At 37.6% G+C, this 12,650-nt stretch overlaps 1 protein-coding gene and 1 pseudogene across 2 annotated transcripts in view; one reads left to right on the top strand and one right to left on the bottom strand.

Moving 5' to 3' along the window:
* Positions 1-10,166, top strand: part of LOC133542083 (zinc finger protein 37-like) — a 115,445-nt pseudogene extending 105,279 nt beyond the window's left edge.
* LOC133542088 (gastrula zinc finger protein XlCGF57.1-like) overlaps positions 1-12,650 on the bottom strand; it is a 339,706-nt gene that overhangs the window by 124,829 nt on the left and 202,227 nt on the right. The gene's annotated exons all lie outside the window — the stretch shown is intronic.

Below are 12,650 nucleotides of genomic sequence, written 5' to 3'. Positions count from 1 at the left end.
TACAACATGATACATCACACTTGCATGCATACAACATGATACATCACACATGCATGCATACAACATGATACATCACACTTGCATGCATACAACATGATACATCACACATGCATGCATATAACATGATACATCACACATGGATGCATACATCATGATACATCCCACATGCATGCATACAACATGATACATCACACATGCATACAACATGATACATCACACATGCATGCATACAACATGATACATCACACATGGATGCATACAACATGATACATCACACATGCATGCATACAACATGATACATCACACATACAACATGATACATCACACTTGCATGCATACAACATGATACATCACACTTGCATGCATACAACATGATACATCACACATACATGCATACAACATGATACATCACACATGCATGCATACAACATGATACATCACACATACAACATGATACATCACACTTGCATGCATACAACATGATACATCACACATGCATGCATACAACATGATACATCACACATGCATGCATACAACATGATACATCACACTTGCATGCATACAACATGATACATCACACATGCATGCATACAACATGATACATCACACATGCATGCATACAACATGATACATCACACATACAACATGATACATCACACTTGCATGCATACAACATGATACATCACACATGCATGCATACAACATGATACATCACACATGCATGCATACAACATGATACATCACACATGCATGCATACAACATGATACATCACACATGCATGTATACAACATGATACATCACACATGCATGCATACAACATGATACATCACACATGCATGCATACAACATGATACATCACACATGCATGCATACAACATGATACATCACACATACAACATGATACATCACACTTGCATGCACACAACATGATACATCACACATGCATGCATACAGCATGATACATCACACATGCATGCATACAACATGATACATCACACATACAACATGATACATCACACTTGCATGCATACAACATGATACATCACACATGCATGCATACAACATGATACATCACACATGCATGCATACAACATGATACATCACACTTGCATGCATACAACATGATACATCACACATGCATGCATACAACATGATACATCACACATGCATGCATACAACATGATACATCACACATACAACATGATACATCACACTTGCATGCATACAACATGATACATCACACATGCATGCATACAACATGATACATCACACATGCATGCATACAACATGATACATCACACATGCATGTATACAACATGATACATCACACATGCATGCATACAACATGATACATCACACATGCCTGCATACAACATGATACATCACACATGCATGCATACAACATGATACATCACACATGCCTGCATACAACATGATACATCACACATGCATGCATACAACATGATACATCACACTTGCATGCATACAACATGATACATCACACATGCATGCATACAACATGATACATCACACATGCATGTATACAACATGATACATCACACATGCATGCATACAACATGATACATCACACATGCATGCATACAACATGATACATCACACATGCATGCATACAACATGATACATCACACATACAACATGATACATCACACTTGCATGCACACAACATGATACATCACACATGCATGCATACAACATGATACATCACACATGCATGCATACAACATGATACATCACACTTGCATGCATACAACATGATACATCACACATGCATGCATACAACATGATACATCACACTTGCATGCACACAACATGATACATCACACATGCATGCATACAACATGATACATCACACATGCATGCATACAACATGATACATCACACTTGCATGCATACAACATGATACATCACACATGCATGCATACAACATGATACATCACACTTGCATGCATACAACATGATACATCACACATATATGCATACAACATGATACATCACACATGGATGCATACAACATGATACATCACACATGCATGCATACAACATGATACATCACACATGCATGTATACAACATGATACATCACACATGCATGCATACAACATGATACATCACACATGCCTGCATACACCATGATACATCACACATGCATGCATACAACATGATACATCACACATGCCTGCATACAACATGATACATCACACATGCATGCATACAACATGATACATCACACTTGCATGCATACAACATGATACATCACACATGCATGCATACAACATGATACATCACACATGCATGCATACAACATGATACATCACACATGCATGCATACAACATGATACATCACACATGCATGTATACAACATGATACATCACACATGCATGCATACAACATGATACATCACACATGCATGCATACAACATGATACATCACACATGCATGCATACAACATGATACATCACACATACAACATGATACATCACACTTGCATGCACACAACATGATACATCACACATGCATGCATACAACATGATACATCACACATGCATGCATACAACATGATACATCACACTTGCATGCATACAACATGATACATCACACATGCATGCATACAACATGATACATCACACATGGATGCATACAACATGATACATCACACATGCATGCATACAACATGATACATCACACATGCATGCATACAACATGATACATCACACATGCATGCATACAACATGATACATCACACATGCATGCATACAACATGATACATCACACATGCATGTATACAACATGATACATCACACATGCATGCATACAACATGATACATCACACATGCATGCATACAACATGATACATCACACATGCATGCATACAACATGATACATCACACATACAACATGATACATCACACTTGCATGCACACAACATGATACATCACACATGCATGCATACAACATGATACATCACACATGCATGCATACAACATGATACATCACACTTGCATGCATACAACATGATACATCACACATGCATGCATACAACATGATACATCACACATACAACATGATACATCACACTTGCATGCACACAACATGATACATCACACATGCATGCATACAACATGATACATCACACATGCATGCATACAACATGATACATCACACATGCATGTATACAACATGATACATCACACATGCATGCATACAACATGATACATCACACATGCATGCATACAACATGATACATCACACATGCATGCATACAACATGATTCATCACACATACAACATGATACATCACACTTGCATGCACACAACATGATACATCACACATGCATGCATACAACATGATACATCACACATGCATGCATACAACATGATACATCACACTTGCATGCATACAACATGATACATCACACATGCATGCATACAACATGATACATCACACATGCATGCATACAACATGATACATCACACTTGCATGCATACAACATGATACATCACACATGCATGCATACAACATGATACATCACACTTGCATGCATACAACATGATACATCACACATATATGCATACAACATGATACATCACACATGGATGCATACAACATGATACATCACACATGCATGCATACAACATGATACATCACACATGCATGTATACAACATGATACATCACACATGCATGCATACAACATGATACATCACACATGCCTGCATACAACATGATACATCACACATGCATGCATACAACATGATACATCACACATGCCTGCATACAACATGATACATCACACATGCATGCATACAACATGATACATCACACTTGCATGCATACAACATGATACATCACACATGCATGCATACAACATGATACATCACACATGCATGCATACAACATGATACATCACACATGCATGCATACAACATGATACATCACACATGCATGTATACAACATGATACATCACACATGCATGCATACAACATGATACATCACACATGCATGCATACAACATGATACATCACACATGCATGCATACAACATGATACATCACACATACAACATGATACATCACACTTGCATGCACACAACATGATACATCACACATGCATGCATACAACATGATACATCACACATGCATGCATACAACATGATACATCACACTTGCATGCATACAACATGATACATCACACATGCATGCATACAACATGATACATCACACATGGATGCATACAACATGATACATCACACATGCATGCATACAACATGATACATCACACATGCATGCATACAACATGATACATCACACATGCATGCATACAACATGATACATCACACATACAACATGATACATCACACTTGCATGCACACAACATGATACATCACACATGCATGCATACAACATGATACATCACACATGCATGCATACAACATGATACATCACACTTGCATGCATACAACATGATACATCACACATGCATGCATACAACATGATACATCACACATGGATGCATACAACATGATACATCACACATGCATGCATACAACATGATACATCACACATGCATGTATACAACATGATACATCACACATGCATGCATACAACATGATACATCACACATGCCTGCATACAACATGATACATCACACATGCATGCATACAACATGATACATCACACATGCCTGCATACAACATGATACATCACACATGCATGCATACAACATGATACATCACACTTGCATGCATACAACATGATACATCACACATGCATGCATACAACATGATACATCACACATGCATGTATACAACATGATACATCACACATGCATGCATACAACATGATACATCACACATGCATGCATACAACATGATACATCACACATGCATGCATACAACATGATACATCACACATACAACATGATACATCACACTTGCATGCACACAACATGATACATCACACATGCATGCATACAACATGATACATCACACATGCATGCATACAACATGATACATCACACTTGCATGCATACAACATGATACATCACACATGCATGCATACAACATGATACATCACACATGGATGCATACAACATGATACATCACACATGCATGCATACAACATGATACATCACACATGCATGTATACAACATGATACATCACACATGCATGCATACAACATGATACATCACACATGCCTGCATACAACATGATACATCACACATGCATGCATACAACATGATACATCACACATACAACATGATACATCACACTTGCATGCATACAACATGATACATCACACATGCATGCATACAACATGATACATCACACATGCATGCATACAACATGATACATCACACTTGCATGCATACAACATGATACATCACACATGCATGCATACAACATGATACATCACACATGGATGCATACATCATGATACATCCCACATGCATGCATACAACATGATACATCACACATGCATACAACATGATACATCACACATGCATGCATACAACATGATACATCACACATGGATGCATACAACATGATACATCACACATGCATGCATACAACATGATACATCACACATACAACATGATACATCACACTTGCATGCATACAACATGATACATCACACATGCATGCATACAACATGATACATCACACATGCATGCATACAACATGATACATCACACATACAACATGATACATCACACTTGCATGCATACAACATGACACATCACACATGCATGCACACAACATGATACATCACACATGCATGCATACAACATGATACATCACACATACAACATGATACATCACACATGCATGCATACAACATGATACATCACACATACAACATGATACATCACACATGCATGCATACAACATGATACATCACACATGCATGCATACAACATGATACATCACACATGCATGCATACAACATGATACATCACACATACAACATGATACATCACACTTGCATGCATACAACATGACACATCACACATGCATGCATACAACATGATACATCACACATTCATGCATACAACATGATACATCACACATGCATGCATACAACATGATACATCACACATACAACATGATACATCACACATGCATGCATACAACATGATACATCACACATACAACATGATACATCACACATGCATTTATACAACATGATACATCACACATGCATGCATACAACATGATACATCACACATGCATGCATACAACATGATACATCACACATACAACATGATACATCACACTTGCATGCATACAACATGACACATCACACATGCATGCATACAACATGATACATCACACATGCATGCATACAACATGATACATCACACATGCATACAACATGATACATCACACATGCATGCATACAACATGATACATCACACATGGATGCATACAACATGATACATCACACATGCATGCATACAACATGATACATCACACATGCATGCATACAACATGATACATCACACATGCATGCGTACAACATGATACATCACACATGCATGCATACAACATGATACATCACACATGCATGCATACAACATGATACATCACACATGGATGCATACAACATGATACATCACACATGCATACAACATGATACATCACACATGCATGCATACAACATGATACATCACACATGGATGCATACAACATGATACATCACACATGCATGCATACAACATGATACATCACACATGGATGCATACAACATGATACATCACACATGCATGCATACAACATGATACATCACACATGCATGCATACAACATGATACATCACACATGGATGCATACAACATGATACATCACACATACATGCATACAACATGATACATCACACATGCATGCATACAACATGATACATCACACATACAACATGATACATCACACATGGATGCATACAACATGATACAGTCAGGACAAAAAAAGCATGTTGGTTTGAGAACTTAAAAAAATCCCAGTTTTCCCGAGATTCAAACTCTTCAACATTCTAACTATTCTTACATTCATACTACATTCTGTCAACCTTTCAGTTCAGCTTCAGCATTGGAGCATTCACACACAATTCTTTCAGGAATTTCTTCATCTACTTAATATTATTATAATAATTAAATGTAGCTTACCACATTGAGTGGGTGGACTGCATGAATGATGTCTTCTCAGTTCTCACTGCAACGCAATTTGAGTGTCTAGAAACACACTAAATTAATTCAATATTACTATTATTAATAAGGTAAACAAGTTATCTTTTGAAGGAGTAGTCAGTAATCTGATTACTTCTTCCCAGTTTAACTGTGGTGACACTATCTAAATGAAAGTAAAACAGATGTCATCTTTTTTGGACAACATGTTTGACTTTGAACAGTACAGTAGAAAATGGATGGATGGATGTTGACTATGCTCATGCTATTTTTAGTGTGACATGTCTCTAAAGAGGAATGTGAAAATGACAGTAATTATTGTCCACCAGCAGGGGGAGCTCATCACTAGTACTACTGCGTGGAGGCTGCCATGTGGTACATTATTTCCTGTGTGTGTATGACTTATTCAGAGAGAGAACAGCACACTAGTATGGATTGCAGGAATTAATTTGAGGATGTTTTTATATGAATAAGGTGGATTGGATGTTAGCCTGGGAAGGCATTCCCCTGAAGGTCTTCTTCATGTGTCAGCTGGAAGTACCCTGACTGCTGTGAGGGGAAATTGATGAGATTGTGAGATCATATGTTGGTGCAGGACAATGTCTCATGTGACTGAGCAAAGCTGGACTTTTCTAAAGAAAGTTTGTTTTCTCCCGTCCCGTAGATGTCGAAGAACATCTTTTTCGTGAGCAGGAAGAGGAACCACAGCCCCCCCACATTAAAGAGGAAGTTGAGACGCCACAGACCCATAATGTTAAACTGACCCTTCACATTAAAGGGCAAGCGGAGGACCCACTGATCTTACACATCAAAAATAAAGAGGAGGACCCACTGACCCCTCACATTAAACAGGAAGAGGAGGACCCACTGAACCCTCACATTAAAGAGGAAGAGGAAGACCAAGATACGCCGCACATTAAAGAGGAAGAGGAGGACCAAGAGCCGCCGCACATTAAAGAGGAAGAGGAGGACCAAGACACGCCGCACATTAAAGAGGAAGAGGAGGACCAAGAGCCGCCGCACATTAGAGAGGAAGAGGAGGAAGAGGGCATCAGTCAGCCTAAATGGTTGGAGGAGTTCCCAGTGACTGGTGTCCCTGTGAAGAGTGAAGATGATGAGGTGAAAGGTGAAAGTGAGGAGAGGGGAGGGGGGGAGCCTCCAAGCAGCAGCTCAACACAACACATGACAACAGAAGCTGATGGAGACCACTGTGGAGGATCACAAGCAGACAAGCTCTTAGCTCCACTATCAGATAGTGAGGACACAACGTCACACTCTCCTGACACTGATGATGAAGACTCTAAAGATGATAAGACATGTCACACTGACAACACTCACTTCACTTGTTCTCACTGTCACAAAACCTTTAAATACCATAGTTCTCTGAAATTACACATAAGATCACACACTGGAGAAAAACCTTTTTCTTGTTCACTCTGTAGTAAAGGTTTTACACAACGTCAGAATTTGAAAGTACACATGAGAACACACACTGGTGAAAAACCTTTTTCTTGTTCAACCTGTGGTAAAGGTTTTACACAACGTCAAAATTTGAAAGTACACATGAAAACACACACTGGAGAAAAACCTTTTTCCTGTTCGACCTGTGGTAAAGGTTTTACAAATAGTACAGATGTGAAAACACACATGAGAACACACACTAGTGAAAAACCTTTTTCTTGTTCAATCTGTGGTAAAGGTTTTACAGAAAGTCAGAATGTGAAAGTACACATGAGAACACACACTGGTGAAAAAACTTTTCCCTGTTCAATCTGTGGTAAAGGTTTTACAAGAAGTCAACATTTGAAAGTACACATGAGAATACACACTGGTGAAAAACCTTTTTCTTGTTCAATCTGTGGTAAAGGTTTTACAGAAAGTAATAATTTGAAAAGACACATGAGAACACACACTGGAGAAAAACCTTTTTCCTGTTCGACCTGTGGTAAAGGTTTTACAAATAGTACAGATGTGAAAACACACATGAGAACACACACTAGTGAAAAACCGATTTCTTGTTCAATCTGTGGTAAAGGTTTTACAGAAAGTCAGAATGTGAAATTACACATGAGAACACACACTGGTGAAAAAACTTTTCCCTGTTCAATCTGTGGTAAAGGTTTTACAAGAAGTCAACATTTGAAAGTACACATGAGAATACACACTGGTGAAAAAGCTTTTTCTTGTTCAACCTGTGGTAAAAGTTTTACACAAAGTCAACATTTGAAAGTACACATGAGAACACACACTGGTGAAAAATCTTTTTCCTGTTCAACCTGTGGTAAAGATTTTACACAAAGTCAAAATATGAAAGTACACATGAGAACACACTGGTGAAAAATCACATTCCTGTTCAATCTGCAACAGAAGCTTTTGTGACCGATCAAACCTTTTAGCACACATGAGAAGACACCCAGGAGAGAAAGTGTTGAGTTGCAGTGTGTGTGGTGAAAGATTGTCTTCTAAGTACCAGTGTAAGAAACACAAGTGTGCTGGTGAGAACAGCAGCAGCAAATGAAACTGCAGGATTTGAAATAAACTGTCCAGACTTTCATTTTGACTTTCTAACAACATCAGCACATATAACATGTGTGACATTGTTGTTTGTCCAACAATCTTTTTAATATGCTTCTACATTTATAGATTAGATAGTTGGAAATATAAAAGTATTACTTATTTGTACTTGTAATTGTTGATAATCCCATAGATTATCACCTTTATATGATATACATATGTACTGGTTCACATCTGAAACATCTTCTGGACCACTTCAGGAAGCATATTATTATTTACTTTATACATCATTTGAACAGTTGTCTTTTATACAATTTTAAAATGTGTGACTTTATGAATCATTTGTTGGGTCTCTGTAATCCATTTTATTAATCATCTTTACTACTCTCTTTTGTAATATGATGATTGTGTTGTGATTTTTTTATACTTTAACTTAATATGTATGTACTTTTACCTTTATGCAATAAAAAGTGAGAGAAAATGGCTGAGTTGTTTGTGGAAGGATGTTTTGTTTTTACTAACATACATTTGTGGGTTAAAAAAAAATCCCCACTATTGTGTTTTAAACATTCTTTACCTTTTTTAACATCCCCAAAACAATATCAATCAAAGTTTGGAATGTCAGGCAAAAGCCAATATTGTACATCATCTCACAGAGCTTTATTTTGCATACATTCATGAAAAAAAACCGTTTAATTTGTTTCCCTATCACAGAACGAACAAGTGTTGTCTTCAATTGCAAAACAACATCTTAAAAAATATTTTAAATGTTTTCCTTAAATTAACTCCTTGGCGTTTGGAAGAATGGAAACTTTCAAATTATGAGTTTTATGTTTTTGTTCCGGAGAAAATACAATAAAGAAGAAATGGTAAAGAATTAAAAAAAAAATATATATATATATATTTACTGGAATTACAATATTTTGAACAAAAGCCTTTATAATTGCTTAAAATATTGTGTCTGTTTGCAGGTCGTACTTAATGAAATCTTCAAATAATAAAATACTTTATCATTCAATAAGTGCATCAGTGACCAAATGCCTTTTTCAAACCATTGCTGTTCAAAGATGGATTTGTTTCTCATTTTAATATAAGAACAATTCCATAGTGGAGTATTGTGTGTGATGCAGTTGTGTTTGTAAATTAGTTTCCAGTACAACAACACTTGCTGGTAGGGATGGGTACTGTTCACTTCTAATTCCATGTTTTATGTGTTATATATGTCAATATATTGTGTGTTTGTATTTTGCCAACATGGTAGAATCACATGGGGCTTCACGGTGGCAGAGGGGTTAGTGCGTCTGCCTCACAATACGAAGTTCCTGCAGTCCTGGGTTCAAATCCAGGCTCGGGATCTTTCTGTGTGGAGTTTGCATGTTCTCCCCGTGACTGCGTGGGTTCCCTGCGGGTACTCCGGCTTCCTCCCACTTCCAAAGACATGCACCTGGGGATAGGTTGATTGGCAACACTAAATGGTCCCTAGTGTGTGAATGTGAGTGTGAATGTTGTCTGTCTATCTGTGTTGGCCCTGTGATGAGGTGGCGACTTGTCCAGGGTGTACCCTGCCTTCCACCCGATTGTAGCTGAGATAGGCGCCAGCGCCCCCCGCGACCCCGAAAGGGAATAAGCGGTAGAAAATGGATGGATGGATGGTAGAATCACATGATAGGCAGGTTGTATCATGTTTTTCTGTCACCTTGAGGAAATGGCATAAAGAAGAAGATGACAATATAATGTCACTTGGACAATGATGTACAGCAGTGGTCCCCAACCACCGATTGGTACCGGGCCGCAGAAGAATTTTTTATAAAAAAAAAAATTCTTAAATCAACAAAAAAAACACAATATACACTTACAATTAGTGCACTAACCACAAAAACCTCCCTTTTTCATGACAAAGAAGAAAAAAAGAAAAATAAGGACCCCCTGATTCTAGTGGCATTTAAAAAACTGTTTTTATTCTCTCTCCATATTCCCAACTGACCACAAGACTCAAAAGCCAACATTTTCGATGGAGCTTGGGCGGTTTATAAGTTGTCGAATTTCCCGGCAAATCTGTACTGCTTCCCGAAGCGGTCACGGGGCTTCTTACGTCATCATTTCTGGCTCCTCCCCTGAATGAAATAGGCCTCCATACACGCCTGGTGGAAACACCCCCTCCATTAGTCCACACACGCCTCCAAGCCTCCGCACCATCGGAAGCGGACCAAGGATCGCTGGCTGACACCGATATATCAATTTAATAGCATCACACATAGATAGAAAAAATAGAAAAAAATGGAAAAAAGTCGATACGGTTGGGCGATTAAACGATGTCAATAAATATTGCAAAAGACATCAAATCGAAACCAATTAAAAAAACAGTCATTTGAAAAAATACATAGGGCTGGGCTGTAAAACAATACAATATATATAATGATAGACACATGACTGATGTTAAAAAAGTAGGACAATGGCCAATAGGGCTGGCTGATAAAACTAGACACATAACTTATGTGGGGGGAGGGGGCACCAGACTTATGAAGAGGGAACGTACGCCCTCCTGTGGACTTCTGCTGTAACTGCACACACTAGCAAATTCATTATTTCCAAGTGTGCCTTATTTAGTGTCCAAGACTTCGAATTTGTCATTTACATGTTTAGTGTATAAATATTAATTAAACAACTGTTTAATATATGAATATTAAATACTTGTTTAGTGTATAAATAATAAATACTTATTTAGTGTATAAATAGTAAAAACATGTTTAGTGCATGAATATAAGTGTATGAGAAACCTAACTTATGTAAAAAAAATATATAATTACAAAAAAATTGAATAAAAAAAGGAAAAAGGCCAATAGGGCTGAGCAATGAAACGATATCAATAATTATCAAACAAGATCAATTAAAAAAATATTATTTCTGAAAAAAATCCCTAAAGGGCTGGGCCGTTAAAC

Source organism: Nerophis ophidion, linkage group LG24, assembly GCF_033978795.1.
Source record: "Nerophis ophidion isolate RoL-2023_Sa linkage group LG24, RoL_Noph_v1.0, whole genome shotgun sequence".
In the NCBI taxonomy this organism is placed as follows: domain Eukaryota; kingdom Metazoa; phylum Chordata; class Actinopteri; order Syngnathiformes; family Syngnathidae; genus Nerophis; species Nerophis ophidion.
The sequence above is the reverse complement of the archived record's forward strand: the minus strand, read 5'-3'. Positions and strand labels throughout refer to the sequence as shown.